The sequence below is a fragment of the Ambystoma mexicanum genome, chromosome 2p (genome assembly GCF_040938575.1).
Source record: "Ambystoma mexicanum isolate Mex_15411 chromosome 2p, UKY_AmexF1_1, whole genome shotgun sequence".
Classification (NCBI taxonomy): domain Eukaryota; kingdom Metazoa; phylum Chordata; class Amphibia; order Caudata; family Ambystomatidae; genus Ambystoma; species Ambystoma mexicanum.
The window spans coordinates 42,964,350-42,988,828 of record NC_090923.1 but is presented as its reverse complement, the minus strand read 5'-3'; the positions used below and the strand labels follow the sequence as shown (position 1 = coordinate 42,988,828).

At 46.8% G+C, this 24,479-nt stretch overlaps 1 protein-coding gene across 1 annotated transcript in view; it reads right to left on the bottom strand.

Moving 5' to 3' along the window:
• Window positions 1–21,391, bottom strand: part of LOC138566174 (zinc finger protein 84-like) — a 31,289-nt gene extending 9,898 nt beyond the window's left edge. Inside the window, exon 1 of the mRNA XM_069643210.1 lies at window positions 21,271–21,391. The gene's annotated coding sequence lies outside the window, so the exon portion shown is untranslated. The remainder of the gene's footprint in view (window positions 1–21,270) is intronic.
• Between the last annotated feature and the right edge of the window lie 3,088 nt (window positions 21,392–24,479).

Here is a 24,479-nt window from a genome sequence, read left to right as displayed (position 1 = left end):
TCAAAGTCCATGAAGTATCACTAACTGTGGTCCAAAGGAAACCCATGTGCCGTAAGGGTGACATTTTTTCCAGCCTCATATTTTAAGGACTCCTTTAATATCATTAAACCATCTGTTACGTCCTTCATAAACCGCTCCTTTCAGGAAGGGCTGGTTCCTGATTATATTAAAGAGGTTTGGATCTCCCCACTACTAAAGAAGTTGAGTCTAGACCCAAATGAGCCTGCAAACGATCGACCTATAACTAAGGTTCCTTTTCTGTTAAAAGTTATAGTTAAGATTGCTTGTGCACAATTAGGGGTCTACCGAATAGTACATTTACTATTCAGCCGAATACCGAATAGTTAGCCAAAATATTCGGCCGAAGCCGAATAGTTGGTTAACTCTTAGAAGTTTCTGTTCAGGGACAGTTTCAGTGTTGTCGCGTCTACGTATTGTGTGTTCATGTATGTGTGTACAGGAGCTAATGGGTAGGCAGTGGTGTGTGCTTTTATTATGATTACATCTGAGATAAGTGCTCCTGAGTAAAGGAGTTGGTGGTGTGGGGTGGTAAAAAAATAATAATAACTCAGCCGGTTGTGAGGTGGTTTATGTGACTGGGGGCCTAACTTACTTGCATTGATATTGTATATGTTAAAATTGGGTGAAGGAAAAATCAAGGCTGGGGATCTACAACCAACAAGGGAATGCCATATTGGAAAGTGTGGGGAGAGAAACGTCATGCGAGGGAGGGTCCAGAGTGACCTGTCACCAGGAAAAGTGCCATAAGGGCAACGCTTACAGGAAGAGAGTCTGTGGGCAGCAGCAACAGCATGAATACGCTCAGGGTACAATGCCAGCAGGAAAGTGGCGAATGCCTCCAGACACCATACAAATGCAAACAGCCAATAAAACATGAAAATGGGCCAGGCGCAATGTGATCACTGAATAGGTTTTGAGGGGGGGAAAAAATACCAAGCAAAGCCTGAGAGGTGACAACCGGCAAGACATTGGTCAGATGGGAATACCAGCATTAAATGGGTCAGGGGGCAATGCCAAAACAGCGATTATATGCACGCAATCTATATGCACCCTTTCTAACCCTAGGGTGGGGCACTAGCAGAGTTTTAATACTAGAGTCTATGTTATGGTCTGATGTAGAATGAGGCCTCCCATGGGGTCAGTATGCAAGCGATGCGGAGTGCTTACTTACACCGCGGGAGTCTTAGCAAACAACGGGCCGCACCAGCACAAGTGGGAAAAACCAACTTGCCACACACAGAAAGGGGGTGTGGGGTGCCAGGAAAGTGCAAGGTTAAAGCTGGTAGTGCTCCTTGACTAGCAGCCGATCATCGACTATTACATGCTTGCTATGCTTTGCATCGTGGGCGAGGCCACTGCGCCTTCTCATGTCCATTGAGACCATGGATTTGGGGGTTTGGAGCCAAAATACTTACATTTAGTTGTTTCTCTTTGTGATTTAGGAAAAAGGGCTTTTGTCCATGGCAAACCCAGATGTGCCATTAACTCAGAGCAAACTGAAGGATAATGGATCGGCACACTCCTGGTACACAAAAGAGTTCACACTTGCACAAGCATACGGTTTCGGTGGAATATATTTTGTACGATGTAATATATAAATGTGCTATTGAAATCCTTTTTACTCATAATAACACTCTAATAATAGATCCTATTAGAAGTTATTATAATTATGTAATGTTGACTATTGTGAGGTGGTATTGTATAGATCATTAGCATTCAGTTTGTACTATTCCCGAAGTTCCCCATGCAACATGGGAACAAATGTGCAGAAGCAATGTTTAAGTTATGTTTTTTAATGTTCTTTAAAGCTTACAGCATAACACGCCCAGGATGTTCCAGAGACAGTCTAGGGGTGGCAGGGCGATGGTCCCAGTCTGCTGTTGGAGGGGCATCTCGCCCACCTCCAGCAGTCACCCACAAAGAGAGCGGGGTATCGGCGCCAGTGGCCCTCGCACACAAAAAAAAACATTACGGGAGAAATCCGAGTCCTCCCGCGCCGCCACTGGGCCGGCGGCAACATGAAGGAGGCCGAGTGGCGCCACCAAATCGCCACAGCCATTGCATAACACGGCTGCCTCCAGGCCTCAGGAATGCAAGCATCCAGTATTAAAGGTGGACACTTATCTGATGCCGCCTCGATAACCGTCTTTCCTCGATCCTCTTCTGGTCGTCTTTTCGGTGCACTGTTCCAAAGCTTCTTGGTATTTGTCCCTGCAGCAGCCAGTAAGCCAACTGCTTACTGGCTGCTGTTGCTTTCCCACGGTTTTACTTTCTAGGATTGGCTTTCGTCTCTCACACCAAGAGAAGATAGCTAATCATAGAAAGAGGACTTAAAAAAAAATAATATATATATATGTTTTTTTTTTCTTTATTTTTTTTTATTTTGCTTCGGCTCCGAATAAATATTCCAGAAACATTCGGCCGAAGCCGAATAAGTGTTTTTCTTCCGAAATTCGGCCGAACTTACTCGAAGCCGAAGTTCGGTACACCCCTATGCACAATGCGATGTGGAAGAGAAGGGAATTTTGGCTAAAGGCCGGTCAGGCTTTGGGAAGAAGCACGGAACCTAAACTGCCCTGGTGGACGTCAAATCTTGCTCGTCTGTAATTGTGGTTCAGGGTAGTCTGGCCAAGGTACTATTGTTAGACCTGTCCACCGCCTTTGATTTAGTGAATCATGACATGATGGCAGACAGGATGGCCAAGTACGGTAACTGCTCTAAGTTAGCAGTGAACTGGTTTAGATCTTTCCTTGGGCCAAGGAAGGCTAGGGTGGTTAGGGGGGACTCTCAGGAAAATATGGAGGAGAGGTGGGCACTAATAATAGTTAAATTTAATTTCTCGATCAGTCCATGCACTTAATGTTTCTTCGTTTTTTCTTTATTGTATGTGGAGCAACCAGGTTAAGAATAGCCCAATGACACTCAGGCTACACAAAATCACTGACAAAAGGAAAAACAGAGTGAGATCCACCCTGTAGAACCAAGTGCTCCTCCTTGCCCCTTGGTAGGAGCTCAATTCATTTGTAAGCAAATGTTCATGCCTCAATTAGGTACTTTTTAACAATAACTTAGAGTCCCAGAAAAAATAAAATTTCAGTCAATTTCTTTAAGTATATTTTAAGTGGTTTCTGTTTTAATCACACATAATATTAGGTGAATAAGCAACTCCTCAACTTCGAGTATAAGCTGTTTGCCAATGCATTTCGGTGCATAGCACCATCTTCAGGGCTACATTCATTGAAAACACATACGCGCCTCCAGTCCCACCTGCCAATTTTATTGTTTCTGGAACTCTAAGTTGTTGTTAAAAAATACCTAATTGAGGCATGAACATTTGCTTACAAATGAATTGAGCTCCTAACAAAGGACAAGGAGGAGCACTTGGTTCTACAGGGTGGATCTCACTCTGTTTTTCTTTTTGTAGGGGGGGACTCTCAGTTACAACAATCTCTACTTAGTTGTGGAGAACCACAAGGCTCATGTGTTTCACCTTTAATTTATAATATCTATTCCAAACCTCTTATTTGATCTCCTCGAAGGTCTGGAAGTCAAATTTGCTAATTATGCGGACGATACTCAGATCATTCTGGAGCTCTCTGGATCTTATGAGGCAGACCTACTGAAGGCCGGCAAGGTTTTTGACGCTGTTAAAGCATGGATGGTAGAGAACTGTCTTGCTTTAAACGATAAGAAAACAGAGATTCTTATTCTTGGGAGTGCTGCAAAGTTGAAAAAAAACATGATATCCGGTATGAGGTCTTCGTAATAGGGGGCACAAAAAGATAGGTCTCCGACCATGTGAAAACCCTAGGGGTCATTTTTGATAGTAACCTAAATTTCAGCAAGCACGTGTCCAACCTGAGCTCCTGCTGCGCTTCTATGACGCAGCTACTTTGGCAGATAATGTCATGCGCCGCATGAGCTGGTGGGATCACTGGTGGGCTCGCCGTCATTTAATGTTCCACATCCACTACGTTTTTTCTCTTCTTGTGCAGCAGTCTAGTGGTTTGCAACATGGCCGCCGCCGGGAGGCTTTATTCCCCCCTCCTCCCGGGGTCGGCGCGTTGCAACCCGCTACTGTGGTAGTGTTTCTTTGGGTCTAAGCGCTAGGCTACTTTTCTCTGTGCACACCGCACAGCTTGCCTTCTCTCTCTGTCTCCTCCACCACGCCTCACTGCGGTTCTGCCCCTGTTCTTCTCGCCACCCCTAGCAGCGGTACAGCATTTCTCTCTCCTTGTCCTGTTTTGCCTACCATTTACTTCGGAGTGCGCTCATCGGTCTCATCCGCCGCGCTTGCCGGTTCCCCCTCCCGGTGCACGCTCTCACTCTTTTTGCTTTGGTGTCTCTTGCCTGATCCTCATCCGCTCTTCATTCCCTTCTGCTCTTTCCTGCTTCGCTGCTTTGGAGTCCTACATTCCTCTGGTCTGCTCTGAGGCTCTCCCTCCTGGCACTCCTTACTGAGTCATTCCCAATCGGAGTACGGCAGTCCCGGAATCCATATTCCACCAGAAAGAGACTGAATACTCTCTTACCAATTCCTACTGTGGCATTACTCAGCTGCTGAACTGGGATACGTGGAGTTCCTGGATACATCTTAAGGGGGTTTTTGTGCCTTCCGGCTTTTTCCCCTTTCCTGGGTTGTCTCGGGAGCGAGGCCAGTGGGTTGTTGTGCCTCTAAGCATCCACTGTGGCTTCCTCTCGATGCAGGCCATATCTTCACAAAAAAAGTCTCTGGAAGAAAAAGAAGACGATGACCAGCAAGACGTCATCAGCTCAGGTGAGGAGGAGGGGGATTTAGTAGAAACTGAAGACAAAGACTAACCGTCTGACAGATACACCCGTGCCTATCAGAGGAAAACAGGACTCTAATAGCGACAGCTACAATAAATTCTAGATTAGATTATTGTATTGGGCTACTGGTTGGCTCTTCGCAGGCAAACGTGAAGGGGCTGCAGACCATTCAAAATGCCACAGTCAGAGCCGAATGCGGCCTGACATGCAGAGATCATGTTACCGCTGCCCATAGAAAGCTACCTTGGCTCCCTGTTCACCAGAGGATCGGCTTTAAAGCATCCTGTCTGTTCTATAAATGTCTAGCAGGTGATGCCCCAGGTTACCTCAGTTCACGAATCATGAGGCTACCACACAGGTGCATTGTACGTTCAAATAATAAGGACCTGTTGATGCAGCCTAGATTTTCCTTAAAGAGTTTTGGAGGCCGGAGCTTTAATGTTTGGGCACTGAGGGTCTGGAATGATCTTCTGCAGTCTTTATAACAGCTGCCTCCAATTGCCCAATTCAAGTAAGGCCTGAAGACATATCTGTTTGATGGAGAAGGAGTTTAGCATTCTTTCTCTCATCCTTCCCCGCTGGTCCTAACCTGTTTTTGTGTTTTTGTTGTCTTCAGTCATGTGAGCGCCCTGAAGCCAGCGGGTGTGTTCTACCAGCCTACGACAATCTGGCTTCCACCCAAGACATGAGACGGAAACAGCTATCTTGGACTTTAAAAAATCCAAATGGATGAACTAAAAGACAAAGGTAAATTAGCATTATTACTCCTACTTGACCTCTCTGCAGCATTTGATCTTGTTGACCACAACATCCTATGCAAACACCTAGCTTCAGTGGCTCACTTCTCCCCCAATGCCATTCAACAATGAGAGTCTTCCCCCTAGCGCGGAAGCACAACCAACCGCTGTCACCTGTGGAGTACCCCAAGGTTCCTGTGTCTCTCCAACGCTATACAACATTTTTACTAAACCTCTTTTTGACTGTCTCGATGACCTGGGTGTCACCTATACTAACTACGCAGATGACACCCAAATCCTCATACCCATCACAGGCGAACATGTCACTGACTCTGCCACTCTCAATGCCATCTTACTAACTATCCAAGCCTCGATGGCTCACCATGGTCTGTGCCTAAATGACAAAAAGATAGAGCTGCTGTTCATAGGCTCACAATTACGTCTTACTAAACTAAAGAACGCCTTCAAAACCTTCAACATTGACCGTAACCTTATAAAAGTGTCCTAAGAAGTGAAAACCATCGGATTCTACCTGGACTCATCACTCCCATTATCTAAACAAGTTAATGCTAAACTCTGTGTTTCTGCACGCTCTCATGGGTAATACAAACTACATTACTCAGCATCCTTGTAGTCTCCTTTCGCATATTTAATATCCATCTCGGCACGAACGCACCGGCGCAAAAGTGTTTAGCCGGTCTGTGCCGGTCCGTGGTGCTCCGGGGCCGTGGGACCACTCTGCTGGTAATCCTTACACTAAGGTAAGCATCATGGGCATTACGGACGTATTGGCTCTCATTGCCAAGGAAAGAAATGACTCGAAACGAAGGTCCGCCGCTTTTCTCAATCAGCTGTCTGTTGCTAATCCACCCACTCAGGTAAATCAATCACGAACCCGTTGACTGCCCCAATCTGACTCCTCTTTGATGCAGGAAGTTGCTTTTACATATGCAACCGATGATGCTGCTACGACCGTTAATTCTAGCGGCTATCTGACAGTTATGAGTACCATATCTAGCCTGACCGCACAAAATAACATAGCGCAGGGTAAAATCCCCACTCAGCAAGTCCTGACTCTACCCCAAGTTGAGAGCAATGTAAAAGTACCCTGAAATGTCTACTACTTAACACTCGATCCTTGCTAAAACATGCAATAGAAATCGCCTCTTACATATCCACAAATAATATAGACATGTGCGCTATTACAGAGACGTGGAACCATCCAGCTTCTAGCCCCACCCTAGCCCTGGCTATACCTAATGGGTACAATATCTTTTGTCAAGATAGGAAAGAAGGGACTCGGGGTGGAGTGGCCCTTATCTTTAAAGATTCTCTCAAAGTGTGGAAAGCTGATATATGTAATATTGATAACTGTAATATACTCCACACTAAAATTAGTATGCATGCAGAAAACACACTTAAAATTATTCTTATCTACCAGCCGTCAGATTCCATGAAGGATTTCAGTAATCAGTTATCTGATGTGCTATTAACCTTCCTAAAACCACTATCTAACGTCCTACTACCAGGCGATTTAAACTACTGGTTAGGGGATAATGCTGATCCACAAGCCAAGCAATTAGACAGAGCTCTGTCTAATTTAGGTTTTTCTCAATTTATTGATGTGCCAACACATGTTAAGGGACACTCCCTTGACTGGCTGGGTTGTCTTAATACCACCCGAGCTATCTTAGACGTGAGTCCTTGTCCCTGGTCGGATCACTTTATTCATTTTGAGATGATAATCGGACAAAGTTATCCACAATAGGAAACTTGCAATTAGTACAACACGCAGCAGAAATCATAAAAGCGGACACCTGTGGCTCTTGATCCATGGATCACTACTTTGAACAGTTTGATTAAAGACGACTCCTCGGTTGAAGAGATTACTGCTGCCTACCAAGATACACTTCGAGAGGCAGTAAACACCTTAGCTCCTGTTTAAGACAAAAAATAGTGCATAAGGAACCTAATTCATGGTTCACTCGTGACTTACAAGAACTAAAAAGTACTAAAACTAAGGCACTTTATATATGGAAAAAATATTTATCAGAAGCTGATACAGACATCTATAATAGACATGTTACGGTCTATAAAAAAGCAGTGATCGCTGCAAAACGAGCCTACCTTGATGACCAGATTGCTAAAGCCCTCATCACCACACAAACTTACTGCCTCCCTCTCTAACTACTTGCTTTCACTTCTTAAACCCAATACCTGGTTTATTCTCCTTGGAGATCTGAACCATTGGCTCGGCCATAAGGATGACCCACTAGCCGCTGAATTGGAGGAAACCCTCTCTGATTTAGGTTTTAAACAACATATTAATGAGCCTACTCACCAACCGGGCTACATATTGGATTGGGTTTCCTCGGTTAACACTCCTTGCCACGATATCCAAATCAATCGTTGCCCTTGGTCGGACCACTCATTTATTCACTTCTCTATAAGTGTACCTTTCCCAGTTAAGCCCAAACTTCATAAGCCCTACTTCATTATTACGCGCAACTTCAAACATATTACTGAGGACAAAATTGGACCTCTTCTCGACCCTACAATTAATTTCTCGGACCATACTACTTTACTGGACATGTCTTCCATCCTCACGTCCAACTTAGCCTCTATCTCCCAGTCCCTATCGCCTGCCAAGTAAAAAAAAAAAAAAAGCTTGGCCCTAACAGAAGCAATTCATGGTTTACCAAGGATTTACAAAAGTACAAATCGGCTACTGCAAAGCTTTTTCACCAATGGAAAGCCAATCCTAATATCCTCACTTTAGCTGCATATACATCTTCTGTCAAAACGTATAGATCAGATCTCACGGCTGCAAAAAAGACTTACCACAATAACCAGATTCTTAACGCTAAATCTGACACTAAAGAATTGTTCAGGATCTTAAAAGATGCTGAATCTACCCCCGAACCTCAGGGAAAATTTCCATCGCCAGATAATTCTTGGTGTCTACAAATCCAGAATGGCATGCACAATAAACTTCTTGGCATTAGAGCCGATATTGTACAGAAACAGACCGCCAACCCGGAATCTGCGTACAGTAAACCATTCATTAGAAATCCCTCAATTACTGAATTTTATTTTCATTCAATCTCAGAGGTTGAATTAAAATCTAGCATTGAACAACTCAAGCCCACTAAGTGTATGGGCGATCCCTGCTCCTCTCTAATCATAAAATCCTGCCCTCCTCCATTGCTAAAAGCTATTTGTAACTTTGTTAACGCTTCCTTACAACATCTATACAGCTCCCTTTTTTAAGATGCTTGAGGAAGAAGGTATTTCAGTTTCTAACTATGCCGATGATACCCAGGTTTTAGTAAAACTATCGGGTGTTCATTCCCAGGATGAATTAGAATTAAACAGAATTTTCTCCCTTATTGAAAACTGGATGATGGCCAATAACCTTGCATTAAATGAAAGCAAAACCGAGCTTATGATCGTGGGCACCACAAACTACCTTGCCAGTTTGGATCCCATGTTTAAATAATTTAGGCTACGCCTAGTTGACATCTCGCCCCAACCTAAATTAAAAATATTAGGTGTCATTCTAGATCAATCCCTCAACATGAGAGCCCACGTTAGTAGTGTCATCGCCGCATCCACTTACTACGTAAAACTCCTGACCCACTTAAGACCTTTCATCTCGCAGGCAAATGCTGAGACCATCGCAAGAGCCATAGTTGGGGCGAAGATCGATTACTGTGGCAGCCTTCTGGCTGGATTGGGGAAAACCGACCTTAATAGACTTCAAGTAGTCCACAGCGGAGCGGTACGGATCGTCTCGGGCCTGGCACGTCGTGACCACGTCTCAACCGCCTGACGCTCCTTACACTGGCTGCCGATCGAAGCCCAAATTAGATTCTGAATTCTCACAATTGTCTTTAAATGCAGGCATGGCAAAATGCCCAAATACCTGCTGGATCAAATCCTTGACAAACCTAACTCTAGGGTCCTTAGGTCCAGCAACCAGAATTTGTTATCGCTACCACGCTGCAAACTTAAGAAGGTGGAGAGTGGGGCTTTTTATATTGCAGCTCCCAAACTCTGGAACTTGCTTCCATCCACGCTTCATCAGCAACCCTCGATCACCTCCTTTAAGAAGACTCTCAAGACCCATCTCTTCTACTAAGTGATAATTTTAGTACTCACTTAGGCTGACTGGGTACTTCTACATCCCTATGTACTGACCTCCTTCCTATCTTTGCTCCATCGTTCCCCCTTTATGTTTTATGTTTTTTGTCCGTCATGTCTCGTGCTCTCACGCCCCAGGGTTCATGGCTGTGCGTTATAAATTGAATAAAGTAAAGTAAACTAAACCCAAGGAGCTTTTTAAAGTGTTTAAAGAATTGGAAACAAAATAAAACACTATGCAGGACTCCATTACAAAAGATACCAAGTGGGGCAATCAAGTGCGGGAGGCTATGGACGCTAAGCTCAATAGAATTAACAGAGGCATCGCAGAAGCTAGAGCTACATTATCGCATAAGGGCCAGAAGGATACTGTTAGGCCTTTTAAATGCTGGAAAGAAGAAGTACTTTTCTCTTTCAAACCCATTACGGAGGCTGACCTTACAGTGATAATTCTAAATCACAAACCATCTAACTGTAAGGGAGACGTCTGTCCTGCCCTACCTGGCTCATCCCTACCCTCTGCAAGTTTGTGCTGTGCCTACCTGCAAAAAACACTCTTGGGTGACTCCACTATTAAATAATCCAGACCTTTCCCCTGATGATCCACTGAACTACCGCACCATCTTTAATTCTCCATTTCTGCTTAAAATCCTACTGACTCATCTGAGAAATGTTGACATCTTGAACAAGAGACAATCTGGCTTTCGGGAAAAGCATGGCACTGAGTCTGCTCTGCTGGATTTAAAATCTGGGCTCCTCCACCATATGAATCAAAGCGACCCCAGCATGCTGATGCTGTGGGACCTATCTGCCGCCTTCGACCTGGTAGACCACATTGTGCTGGTCTCCAGGTTGAGGGATGTGGCAGGCTTCTCAGCGACAGCAGCTGATCGGGTTGTCTCCTTTCTGAAAGACCGCCAATGGAGAGTGAGTAGCAATCTGGCAGATGCTAACACCAAGGAGCTGACTCAAGGAGTCCCTCAGGGAGCCTGTTTTTCTCTGATTTTTTATAACATCTTTACGGTGCCTTTTCTGGACTTCCTGGATAGTAACAATATAGAGTTTACAAACTACGCTGATGACACCCAGTGTATCAACCCCATCACGGGTGTCTTCTCAGGTGATGAAATTAAAATCAATAGGATTTAACTTCTCATCCATAGTTGGATGTGCGCCAATGGTCTTTCCCTTAATACAAGCAAGACGGAACTTATGCTTGTGGGCACTGGCCCTAAAATCTGCAAATTAGAAGACAAATACGCCCAATTTGTGATTGATGATTGTGTTATAAAGGTTAAGAAAAAAGTCAAGACATTGGGGATTTATCTTGACTGCAATCTCAACATGAAGGTGCAGGTCAGCAGTCTGGTGGCCTCGTCCAGATACTATATTAAATTGCCATCTCATGCATGCCCCTTTCTCTCACAAACTAGCAGGGAAACACTAGCTAGAGCACTGATAAGTTCTAGGATAGAATACTGTACTAGTCTCCTGATCGGCCTGCCAAACTGCGAAGTGAACAGACTGCAGGTGGTGCAGAACAACGCTGTCAGGGTTGTTCTGGACAAGAAGAGATCAGATTATATTTCTAAGGCGAGAAGGGAGCTTCAATGGCTCCCTATTAAGGAACGAATTCTCTTTCGGCTCCTGTCTATCTCTTTCAACTGTATGAAAATCTCTGGTCCTATCTATCTCAAGAAGGAATTAAGGCCTAAAATGAGTATTTACAGTCTCAGATCAAATAGTCGCTCTCAGTAAATTGTCCCAGACTGTAGATTATCTCAGACTAAGGTGGGAGCCTGTTACTCTGCGGCTCCCATTGCCTGGAACAATCTCCCCCTGAAATTGAGAACTGAAAATTCCAACAGAGTTTTCAGAAAATGATTGAAGACCTATCTGTTTAAGTAACACTGGGCCTCATTACGAGTCCGGCGGTAACCGCGGCGGTAAAACCACCTGGTTATCGCCGGACTCGTATTACCATTCCGCCTCCGTGATTCCCGGAATTACCGGGGCATTACAACCCCGGTTTTCCGGGAATCACGGAGGCGGAATGGTGTAAATCCCCATTCCCATTGAGTCCTATGGGACTCAATGGGAATCGGGATCATGGAAACACCGGCAGCATCTCGTAATGCTGTCGGTGTTTCCTCGTCCGCCTGCATGCGGGAGGTGTTAAACCCGCCAGGTCAGACCTGGCGGGAACATCACCTCAACGCCTGCAGGGGTCGGGATCAGGCGGTCCGGAAACAACGGTGGCGGCGGGTTTACCACCACCGTTATTTCCGGACCGCCAGGGTCGTAATGAGGCCCACTATCTCGGTTCGAACGTTACTGTCACGACCCTCGTTCCAGATCCCCAATGGCAAGCCCATTGGCCAGGTGGGATCAAGACTCGGGTCTCTAATAAGGCCTGGCATCCACTTTGAGACCCCTCTTGGGGCCAATCCTGGTGCCTATGGCACCAGGCTCATACACCGTGAAAGACATGTGTTCAGGGAACTACTTTATTTGAAGCTTTTAGACAACATACCCACGAGCCTGGGAGAAGCAGAACATGCAAGGAGACAAAAGGAACATTGTTAGCAGCAGCATCTTACCTGCAATCTCCATCTTTATCCGCTCGCAGCTCCTGTGAACAGCTTCCTTGGATCCGCACGCCTCCCGGACTGAAAGACCGGAAAGAGGAAGTTAAAGACAACATTAAAGAAGGCATTAGAGACATTGCAAAACTACGAACTGCTCAAAAGGCTTACTTGGCTGGTCACCTCTCGGCTGGCATCGCTCCGGAAATTCCACACGCGCTGGGAGAACATCACGACCTATGAGAAAAGAAGGAAAACAGGTTAGCAAAGGCAAGACATTGCAGCGATGCACATAGTGCTTACTTACCGCATCATAGCGCTCATTACGCGCCATCATTTACCAGCGAGGCCCAACTCAGCCAGTTCGCCATGCTGAAGCTCTGCATATCTAAGGGAGAAAAGAGACATTATTAAACAAAGAAAGGCATGCAGGAATAACCACACAATATGAAAAAACAGCAAAAAAAACCTACCTGAAAGACATCAAACGGGCCGGCGTCAGTGAAGTAACTGGACCGCACACGCCCATGAAAGACAACGCACCCCTGCCAAGAAGGCAGGACGGAGAGCACGCCTAATTCTACAACAAGGTGAGAAGAGGGCCCAGAGGGGCTGAAATCATACGGGGTGGTGGGAAGATACTTACCTCGATCGGCCAGTCTTGAACACAGCCCTCCTGTATTTTCAGGCGGAACCTTCCCTGCAGACCACATCTAGGAACCACTAAGAAGTATACCAGCGAGCAACCCGGCTGGGTGGCGTTCCCGTGGATACCAGGGGAGCGTACCAGAACACGAAGCCTACCATAACTAATCCACCTGGGCGCCATGGAGACATCGGAAATGGACCAATTGGCCCAATTGTTAGGGGAACTTCGTGCCGAGGTTCATTCTGCCCGACAAGAGACAAATGCTCTCCGGAGAGACCTAGTAGTGACCAAGGATTGCACTGAGGAGATCGGTAGGCAGTTCTTGCAATCACAGGCAGGACAGACTCCTCTGCCTGGGAGCAATCCAGTGATGCAAAACCCCACCTTACCATCCACTACCCCCACTCCAGTACAGATCATGTTACCTGGAACAGTTCCCCTGGCACCACCAGAAAGGTTCTCAAACGACCCACGGAAGTATGAGCATTCATAAATCAGTGTCACGTTCACTTTCTTGTAGGCCTGGAGCATTTCCAAAGGACCAAGCTCAGGTAACTTTTGTTTTGTCATACCTGAGTGGTAGCGCAGCGGATTGGTCGGTGCCGTTGGTGACCCATGATGATCCTCTGTTACATGACTTTGGGGGGTTCCAGAGAGAAATGGAAAAACGTTTTGCTCGCCATACACAAGAACAAGCAGTAGACAACAAACTCTTATCCCTCCGACAGGGGAATCAGGACTTGTTAACGTACATTGCTACCTTCAATAGACTGGTTGCCGAAGCTAAGTGGCCAGAAAACAAAAGAACCACATTTTTACATAGAGGTTTACAAGGCGAATTAAAGGATGTCTTAGCCCAGGTGGTTGATCCCCCCAGAGACTGTACCCAATTTATAAATTTGGTCGTGCAGCTAGACCACCGGTTACAGGACCGAAAAGCAGACCGGTCTAAAACGGACCCTCGGGCCGTGTATGTTCGACCAAGGGACAACACATCACGTGTGCCAGAAAACGCTGTAGAACCCATGCAGATCGGAGGGATACGACCTCCATTAACAAAACAAGAGCGGGATAAAAGAAGACAACAACAACGTTGTTTGTATTGTGGGAAAGCAGGACATTTCCTGAAGGACTGCCCAGTAAAACCCCCAAGGAGAATAGTCGGGCCACAGAAAAGGATGAAGTTAAGGAATCGGAAAACTACCAAGCTCGGCAAACGTAGAGGTCAGTTTGTCGAGTGAGAAGAAAGTCTCTGACCTCGCACTTTGCAATACCAGTGATCTTAATTAACCACCAACGGTCGTCAAGGATGCATGCCATTGAAGCATACATCGACAGCGGAGCAGTTGGAAATGGTATTGATCAAGAGCTGGCAGCAGAGATGGGGCTTCCTTTATGTTCCAAGCCGACCATGGACAAGGTAACCACCGTGGATGGGACAGAAATCGCTTCCGGACCAGTAACCCAGTGCACAGCCGGGGTAACCTTGCTGTGCCAGGATGGACATTGGGAGTCTATTTCGTTTGATCTCATCAAGACACCTCAGTTCTGGCTAATACTAGGGATGCCATGGTTAGTTGCTCACAACCCTTTGATAGACTGGCGGGCACGGAAATTAACCTTCCCCGGCGACTGCTCCCCTGCCTGCTATTATCAAGAGCAGAAACCCGACGTCTGTATCTCCATGACTCCAGGAGCGACAGTATCAACCCTAGGAGTATCTAATACCTTACCAAATGAATACCACGATTTCCAGGATGTATTCCGAAAGGACCAAGCAAACACATTGCAGCCGCACAGACCCTATGACTGTCAGATCGACTTTGTTCCTGGTGCGCAAATCGCTTGCGGCAGGATCTACGCTCTCACAGAACCAGAAAACCTTCATCTGAAATCCTATTTGGACCAGTACCTTGCAAACAGATTTATCCGCCCATCGAAGTCCCCGGCAGCCAGCCCTTTGTTCTTCGTACTGAAGAAGGAAGGGGACTTGAGGACCTCTATTGGCTACTGCGAATTAAACCAGATCACTGTGAACAACCGCTATCCCTTGCCACTTATCCTTGAAATGCTAGACCAAGTCAAAGATGCCAGATTTATACCAGATTGGACCTTGTGGGAGCGTACCATCTGCTCCAAGTCAGAAGCAGAGATGAGTGGAAAACCGCTTTCCGTACCAAATACGGCTTGTATGAATATGAAGTCATGCCTTTCGGGTTCTACAATGCTCCCGCAGCGTTTCAATATTTCATGAATGACGTCTTGAGAGAATTGACGTTTGCGCCTTAGTGTACATAGACGACATATTAGTGTACTCAGCCTCGAAACAAGATCATATTGGGCACGTTCGTTCAGTCCTCACCAAGCTCTGCCAACATCGCTTTTATGCAAAGCTTGAGAAATGCTTTTTTCACGTCACTGAAGTAGAGTTTATTGCTTTTATCCTTACTCCAGGAGGCATCAGAATGGACGTGCACAAGGTAGACGCCATTTTGAAATTGCCATCACCGACGTCTCTGAAAGGGGTACAAAGCATGCTGGGCTTTGCGAACTTCTACCGCCGGTTCATCCCAGACTTCTCTCAGGTTGTGCACCCCATCACAGTACTGTTACGAAAAAAACAATAAAAGGTTTGCTTGGACCGAAGAAGCAGAAAAAGCTTTTCAGGAACTTAAACGAAGGTTTACCTCCGCTCCAATCCTGCAACATCCTCGTCCCGCCCTCCCTTATGTCGTTGAAACTGATGCTTCCAGTATGGCAATGGGGGGCTCTCCTTTCACAGAGAGACCCAGAACCGGCCAGCTACAACCTGTGGCCTTCTGGTCAAAAAGGTTCTCACCTCCGGCGATTAATTATGCCATCACTGACAAAAAACTCCTGGCTATCAAATCCGCCTTTAAAGCCTGGCGGCACTACCTTCTGGGAGCCAGACACACCATTACAGTCATCACAGACCACCGAAACCTGCAATATCTCAAAACAGCCAAGGCCCAGTCCTCGCGCCAATTGCGGTGGGCCCTTCTCTTCGTCGAATATGATTATGTAATCGCGTTTCGACCAGGGGTCAGGAATGGAAAGGCTGATGCCTTATCTCGTATGGGCATTGATGAAATGGTATATCCAGACCCAGTACCCATTATACCTGAAGACAAACTCTTGTGTATCACGACAGCTTTAACACAAGCAGAACTACGAAATGAAATTCAGTGGACAATGAATCCTGATGCTTCCCTTGCATGGCAAACTCGAGGAGAACAATATTCCATCAAGCACCACTTACCCTTTTTTAGGGATCGTCTTTATGTACCCAAGAAGGAATTACAACAACATATTATTTCAGGTTATCATGATTCACGGATCGAAGGGCACCCTGGGATCGCCAAAACCCTAGCTAAGGTGAAACAGAACTTCTGGTGGCTACCTGGCTTAAGGACATCATCCAGTATATTCAGTCCTGCGGTGTCTGCGCACAAAATAAATCACAAAAACAAAAACCATCTGGTCTCCTACAAACATTGGACATTTCTCACCCTCCATGGCACACTCTTTCCCTTGACTTCATCACTGACCTACATTCTTGGAGTCGTGGACTTATTCTCAAAGATGGCACACTTTATTCCTCTCAAAGGCCTCCCAGATGCATCCACTTTAGCAAAAGTGTTCCTGGAGGGCATTGTTAAGCTACATGGCTTCCCATCAGTTCTAGTCTCTGATCGAGGCAGCCAGTTTGTATCCAACTTCTGAAGAAAATGTTGTGCAATGGCGCAGATTGACATCCGGTTATCTACCAGTCACCATCCCCAAATGGACGGCCAAACCGAGAGGACCAATCAGACGCTCAAGCAATATTTACGTTGCATGCTGCACCACGAACAAAGGAATTGGAAAGACTTACTATGGATAGCCGAGTATGCATATAACAATTCCTTGCATTCAAGCACCGGACAAACGCCCTTCTATACGCCTTCTATACGCCCACTAATATGTCCACGTACCTCTGAACTAGACCTTCCAGCCAGCTTGGAAATGCCAGTGGTAAAGACTCTTCACACAACCATCACTCATGCCAAGGAAAAATAAAAGAAATTTGCTGACCCAACACCGAAAGAAAGCCCCCGACTATCAAGTAGGAGACAAGGTTTGGTTAGCCGCTAGATTTGTACCCATCAAGGGAACCCGGTCCTTTCATCCTTGATACTTAGGACCCTATACCATCAAGGCAATTATCAACCCAGCAGCCGTCAAACTGGATTTACCACCTAATCTACAAATCCACCCGGTATTTCATGTGTCCCTCTTGAAATCAATGCAACCCGGTACACGGATTGGGACACCACCAAAACCCAAACTTATTGACAGAGAACCAGAATTCGAAGTCAGAGATATCCTGGACTCTAAATACTCTAGGTCCAAGTTATATTATCTCGTCTTTTGGAAGGGATTTGGACCTCAAGATAGATCCTGGGAGTCCAGTGAGAACATCCACGCACCACATCTAATAAGGAAGTTTCATCAGAACTTCCCAACTAAGCCTGGGCCAGACAGAAGGAACACCGTGGGAGGGGCTTTGGGGGGGGGGAGGTGGGGAGTGCTGTCACGACCCTCGTCCCAGACCCCACTGGCAAGCCCATTGGCCAGGTGGGATCAGGACTCAGGTCTCTAATAAGGCCTGGCATCCACATCGAAAGCCCTCTTGGGGCCAGTCCTGGCGCCTATGGCACCAGGCTCATATGCCTACTTTATTTGAGGCTTTCAGCCAACATGGAGGCAGCCACATAGCTTGGCTCCTAGGAACCAAGCTATGCGGTATACTGTTTTGGGCGTGGTGGCCTAGGGACTATTTTACCTGGACTACTTTGTTGAGGCTATTTAAACCACACCCGAACAAGACAACAAGCTTTGCGTTACTTTGCAGTCTGCAACGTGACGCTCACCGTGCCCAGCTATACCCACGAGCCTCGGAGAAGCAGAACCTGCAAGGAGACAAAAGGAACATCGTTAGCAGCAGCATCTTACCTGCAATCTCCATCTTTATCCGCTCGCAGCTCCTGTGAACAGCTTCCTTGGATCTGCACGCCTCCCGGACTGAAAGACCTGAAAGAGGAAGGTAAAGACAACATTAAAGAAGGCATTAGAGACATTGCAAAACTACGAACTGCTCAAAAGGCTTACCTGGCTGGTCGCCTCTCGGCTTGCATCGCTCCGGAAATTCTACACGTGTTGGGAGAACACCACGACCTACAAAAAAAGAAGGAAAACAGGTTAGCAAAGGCAAGACATTGCAGCGCTGCGCATAGCGCTTACTTACCGCATCATAGCGCTCATTACGCGCCATCATTTACCGGCGAAGCCCAAATCAGCCAGTTCGCCACGCTGAAGCTCCGCATATCTAAGGGAGAAAAGAGACATTATTAAACAAAGAAAGGCATGCAAGAATAACAACACAATACGAAAAAACAGCAATACCTACCTGAAAGACATGAAACGGGCTGGCGTCAGTGAAGTAACAGGACCGCACACGCCCCTGAAAGACAACGCGCCCCTGCCAAGAAGGCAGGAGGGAGAGCATGCCTAATTCTACAACAAGGTGAGGAGAGGGCCCAGAGGGGCTGAAATCATACGGGTTGGTGGTAAGATACGTACCTCGATTGGCCAGTCTTGAACACAGTCCTCCTTTATTTTCAGGCGGATCCTTCCCCGCAGACCACATCTGGGAACCACTGAGAAGTATACCAGCGAGCAACCCGGCTGGGTGGCGTCCCCGTGGATACCAGGTGAGCGTTAACAGTTACATCCCCTGCACCTGTATTCATCTCTGGTGGCTTTTACCTGTTTTATTTGTTCTGTGTTTTTGTCAGCGCCCTTAAGCCTTAGGGTCAATGGTTTCTGCACTATAGAAATCCTAAATAAATGCCATTGCGTCAGCAACAGTATGCACCTGTAAGCTTATTAATGCCTGCAGACCCTTCTTGTCAACTGACAACTGCATTACGCTGGCTAGAGCCCTCATTTTGACTCGATTGCACTAATACAATGGCCTCTATGCTAGCACTAAGATCCAAAACATTAAGAAACTTCAGGTACTATAAAATAATGCCCTTAGAGCGGCACTCACATTCCCAAAGCTACCCACATTATCCACTATTAGACAGAATGCCCACTGGCTACCAATTCAAGAACGTATCAAATTCAAAACTCGTATCCTGGCACAGAAATGCCTGCTCAAAGTGGCGCCAACATATATCACAAGGTGGCCAGATTCCAATGTAACAGACCCACGTGTTCAGCTAACATGAAACTACTTTCCAAACCTAGATTCAAACTTCAAAAAGCAGGAGGTAGTAGCTTCCTCACAATAGCCGCGAAACAATGGAATGCCCTTCCAGACAAACTGAGAGCAGAAAACTCTTTCTGGACCTATTGTAAACAATTGAAAACCCACCTTTTAACACAGGGAATATGTAACTAACTCATGCCATATAACCAGCAAATTAGCCCAGAACCTAAATTACAGAACCTTCATCACCTGGTCAGCTGATCTGCTAATGTATGTTATTAAGTGTTTTGTCATGAATCCCTCTGCCATGTTTATATGCAACAATGTAATTAACTGAGTTAACATGCCAATAACCTGTACTATGGGCCTCATTCCGAGGTGGGCGGTAAGGGATACCGGGCACCGGTAAGGAGACTGGTGCCGGTAATCCCTTACCGCCCAATTCCGAGGTCCCTTAGCGGGAACCGCAAATACGTGTGGTCGGACCACACGTCCCTTATGGGTCCCGTTAGGGGACCAGGCCGCTAATTACGGGCCTGCTATAAGCAGGCCCGTAATTAGCCGCTTCCCCATTCCCATTGAGCCCTGTGGGGGCTCAAATGGGAATGGGGAATGGCTTTTGGAATGGGGACTTACCGGGTCCACCAAGGGCAGAATGTCCCGGTAAGTCCCCGCTCCACCAGATCAGTCCCAGACACGATTTTGGAGGTAGCCATGGCGCCAATAGCACCATGGCTACCTCCAAAGTCGTAATGAGGCCCTATGTATATATGCAACTAAGATAGAAATGTACTTCATACTTGTCTTATGTAAGATAAGCGCCCAGATTCCCCTGGGTTAGGCGTGCTATACAAATAGCAAACATAAATAAATATACAAATTCTTTAGAAGTGAATGTTGTTTGTTCTTTTCTTTGCAAGGAAGCATAAATGAAGATGACGTTTGCAGTGATTATGAGTGCATACGCCAATTCCTTGTGATTATCTCCAGCAGGTGCAAAGGTGTAGGTCATTGGGCATTCGTTTGTGGTGCATGCAGAGAGGAGGGCACTACAGTGGCTCCAGGGACAGGGGGCAAAGTTGGTTTACAGAAAACGTATGGTTTAGCCCGGTGTCTCTGGGATGGGCCACCCTTCTGCCCACAGTAAAGAAACTGCAGAGGTTGGGCACGGCTCTAGGTGTCTTAGTGATCCACTGGAGGGTAATGGTAGAACGTTGCTGGGAAGACGTTTCGCTCCTGCGTCACAGACAGGACACCATAAGGGCCTCGGTGCAGTTGTTGGTAGAAACAGAAATAGAATTGTCTCAGATAATCCCCAGGTGGGAATGCCGAGGTGCCAGGTCAGGCAAAGGAGTGGAAAATTCTCGGCAAATGATAAACAGGACAATAGAAAATGTCATGCAGGGGGAAAGGCTGAATTTCATCAGACACATGCTGATTGGGGAGAGGGACCTGGCCAATTGCACACCTGATGGATATAACATATTTCTCTTTTCAGGGCACTCTCGAGAGCAGGATGCATGGTGAGTAGAGTGCATGGTGGGTATTGTACGTTATGTCTGCAAACGTAGGTGCAGGGGCCTTGTGGGTCATGGAGGGCCAACCCCCAAGCAGTATTGGAGCATCTGCTTGGCTTAGGTAGTTCTCAAAGGTAAGTACTGTGATGAGGAAGAGGGATGCTGAGGCAATGATTGGATTACTTACAGTAACATTCATTCCTCCTAGTTATACTCCCTCTGCTCCCTCCATTGTGGCAGAAGGGTCCGATGACCTAGCTAAACAATGTAAAACTGTAGACTGATAGGAAGCAGGGAGGCTATACCTCCCAGAAGGAGCAGGTCCAATAAGAAGAGGAGGCTGGCCCTCAAAGGTTAGTACTGGGACGAGGAAGAGTACGCCCTGGAGTAATGATGATTACCGGTAAGTAATCCGATCATGGATCCTCGTTCCACGGAAGCTCCAGTATTAACCCACAGATGGCTGTGCTGGAGGCGGATGCAGCGTGGGTGCTGTGGCCTGCAGCAGTGAACAATGCACAGGTTTAGAGGGGATATAAAACTCCCTACCTGGTGCCGTGTAGCCTCTTCACGAGACCCTTCCGACCTACTCATGCAATGGCGTGCATGCCCCCCTGCCCTGCCACTCCTGATTCTGCAGGGATAGCAGGCTCTGAATCCTAGAGACCGGTCCGGAAGTGACAGGGAGAAGCTCTTCCGGGTCGCCAGAGAGGAGGTGCAGACAGATCCTGTGTCTGTGCAGCCGCCCGATGTGGCACTTCCGGTTTGTTTGGAGCTCCGATGCCCAGCCCCTGGGCCTGCACTGCACCCAGGAGGGGCCTCCTTTTCTCATCGGTGCTGGGTCCCTGGCAATGTGTGTGTTCCGGGGGGGGGGAAGGGGGAGAGCAGACGTGAGACCCAGTGCAAGTGGTGTCTGTCCAGGGAGACTGGTCAGAAGTCAGACATCACACAATGCGCCTGTGCAGTGAAGCAGTGTCTGTACAGTGAACAGGGTTGCTTGCCAGAAAAGGAAACTTATGTAGCCCAAAAGGAGTTGGGAAAGTAGCCCAAAAGTAGCCCAACCACATATTTTCTGTTCATAATATGATTTGCATGCTTGCAATTCGCCAATTTTATACAAATGCTTTTACTAGTTTAGCTTTCACAAATGTATCAATACTCTTGGGACTATAACTGAGACTTACTTTTAAAATGCAGATGGCCATCAGAGTATCTAAGACACAAACATGATCTTAAACTTTTCACATGAAAGTATCACTGAAGATGAACTAGCCTTCATGGACCATATTCCTATCATTTCTGCCTACTGGCAGCTGTTGCAAAATGAGGTAGAAACTAAAAGAAGTAGCAAAACACAAATCTAAGCTGTATTTGACGGCAGAGAGGCGCGCATGAGAGGACCTCCAGTTTTGACTGTTCTGGACTCCACTGTACCATACATGCCAACATTCCGACGCGCTAGGAGGGAGTTTTGAGAGAGAAAAATCGGAAGACATAGGGCCTCATTACACGGATGGCGGTGAACCATGGCGCTATTAGCGCCATGGTTCATGCCGGTAAAATACCGGCACCGCCTTGGTGGAAAGGGGAATTACCGCCCTATTCCAAGGTTGGCGGGGCGGTAATTCCCCCTTCCTCCATTGCCCTTCCCCATTCCCATTTTTGCCCCATAGGGCAAGTTGCGGTACCGTAATTAGCTCCCTGGTCCCTTTGCGGGTTGGTTTTTAACACCTGCAAAAAGCAGGCGTTAAATTCCCCAACCCGCAAAGGGACCTCGTAGTAAGGATTTACCGGTAAAATACCGGTACCCTTACCGCCATCTGTGTAATGAGGCCCTTAGTTTTGCCCATAGAAATGTATTGGCGCTGGAATTATCTTAGGCGGGAGAATGTGAAAAAAAAGCAATATTTCTCAATGAAAAGTCGGGAGTCTCCCGCCTAAATCGGGAGGGTTGGCATGTATGCTGTAATTGAGAGCAGAGAGGCGTGCATGGGAGGACCTCCGATCATGACTCTTCTGGACTCCACTGTAATTGAGAGCAGAGAGGCGTGCATGGGAGGACATCCAGTCTTGACTGTTCTGGACTCCACTGTAATTGAGAGCAGAGATGCTTGCATGGGAGGCCCTCCAGCCATGACTGTTCTGGACTCCACTTTAATTGAGAGCAGAGAGGCGTGCATGGGAGTGTTCTGGTCTCCACTGTAATTGAGAGCAGAGATGCTTGCATCGGAGGACCTCTGGTCTTGACTGTTCTGGACTCCACTGTAATTGAGAGCAGAGATGCTTGCATGGGAGGACCTCCAGTGAATATAAAGTACTCCATTATATTCGATTCTCAGTGGTTAAAGTCTTGATTTATCTACCTGCTGTAAGAATGAAAAAAGTACTCCCCTTGCACTCCATTGGTGTGATTTATGTGCAGTTCACCACAACTGATCTAAAGAAGTAGATGCGCTAAGAGTGACTGTTGGACCAGCTCAAGGCCCAGCTGAAGGTGCCATTGCTCTCTGCAACTGGATCGCTGAAGGGTGATATGAGGGAAGGGATGGGAGGTAGAGGAAAATTGGTATATTTCAAAAATTTGATTGGAGGGGTACTTCCCCCTTAGCTCTCCCTGTGCCGCTGAGGGTTGCGCTTACAGCCTGCAGAAGGCAACACCTTAAGCAGGAACAGCACTGGTGTAAATAGCCCTGGCAGAGACATCAGCATGGCAGCCAGCAAGCATAGAGCACCGGATGCATACCCGCTGGAGAGGACTAGCACACATTTAAGCACTTGACCAAACACATTCCACACTTCACTTGGTGCAAACATGTAAGGTTTGGATTTCAACGCCTACAATAATTCTGCATTATAGAGTTTACTTACAGAATGCACACATTCTAGTCACCTGAAAACAATAGCCAGAGCAGTATCAAGAGGGTACATGCATATACCAATAGAACTGATGGTTAGGTATTGCCCTGCTGGCACTCCAGCCCGGTGTGGGGTAGGGCCGGTAGTTTGTGGGTTGAGAACGCACGCGCGGCTGTACCAACACACATTCACACGGGTGCTGTGTTCGCCAGAAACAAAGCTCCCATTGCCAGAGTTGCGCCACAGCGTTTATTCTATGTCACCACGTTCACGTGGTGGCGTTTACATAACAGCTCTCTTTTTTCCCCTTTGACAAATAGAGCAAACATATATACAACTCTGTCACAGCGCTTCCTCACACTCAAGTCCATGTTAGCGCACATATGGGCCTCATCATGAGTTGGGTGGTGGCCCTTAAATGCGGCAGTAACGCTAATACTGTTGATTTTTCAAGGTTGGGCCAGTCCCGATTTGGGCAGAAAGCTTTTTGCTGGAGGTAAAAATATCCATTTTCCGCCCGCATTCAGCACTATTAGCGCGGGGCCAATTGCGCTGGTGCTAATAACGCTGAAAAACCCCATTGTATCCAATGGGGAATGGGGATTTAGCGCCTTACGGCTACTCATGATCCGGCGCTAATAGCACTGGACAGAGTAGCAGTAATGCTATTTGTGTTGCCAGTAACGGTGCAATTACGGCTGGGATACCGCCAACCTCGTGATGAGGCCCATAGTCACTTAGCTTGTCAGGAGGTCTCAGCGCTGCCCTAAGGTGATACCGGCTATGCTGCCAGCCCACTGGATCAGGGGGAGGGCTGACTGGCTGTGCCCTCCACTATTGCTGGAACAACAACAAGGGGGTAACAGGTGCACACCTAGTTCACTGAGAATTAGATAGAGCTA